Here is a 709-nt window from a genome sequence, read left to right on the forward strand (position 1 = left end):
AAGAGATTGCGGCGTGGCCATCTCCCCTGGGGGGTGATTTCTCGCTTTCTGTCTCTATGTCTCTGTCTGTCTGGCAAGCGCACGCGCCCTATAGCGAAAAAAAAATTATTTTATTTAAGTTTATTTATTATGATGATTATTATTTTCCAGTTTGATCAGAGAAAGACAGAGAGAGAAGGAAAGTGAGAAAACAAACCACCAGGTCTGGGACTTGATCTGTGGTCAGCCACGTGGGAATCCAGAGCCTTTAACCACTACACCACCTGCCAGCTGCCTGGTATTTACCGATTGTCCCTTTCTCCCTTCTGTTTCCTCGTGTGCTGCTTTGTTACTTTCATCTGACATGGCAGGTAATCCCTCATGGCCTGCCTCTGTCCATTTCACCGGCAGGGCCTGGAGCAGTGAGACGGTAGGAGCTCCCTCTGCTGAAGCTCACAGCACTGCCCCACCCTGTGGAAGAGCTAGCTCCAGCTCTGGGTGTCCCAGGTCACTCTGGGTGGTGGAGCGGGCAGGGGTCCGGGGACACTCTTGTCTGCTGGTTACACAGCCTTGCCTGCCTGCTGCTGGGGCAGACCGGATCTGCTCTCCTCCCTCCTCATACCTAACACAGTCTCTGTCTAGCCCAGAAAGATGAGAAAAAGGGGGACCAGCAGTTAGTGTAATGGCTATGTTGCTGGACTCCCACGTAGTCGACCGTAGTTTGCGTCCT

The sequence above is a fragment of the Tupaia chinensis genome, unplaced genomic scaffold (assembly GCF_000334495.1).
Source record: "Tupaia chinensis unplaced genomic scaffold, TupChi_1.0 Scaffold000377_2, whole genome shotgun sequence".
NCBI lineage: Eukaryota > Metazoa > Chordata > Mammalia > Scandentia > Tupaiidae > Tupaia > Tupaia belangeri.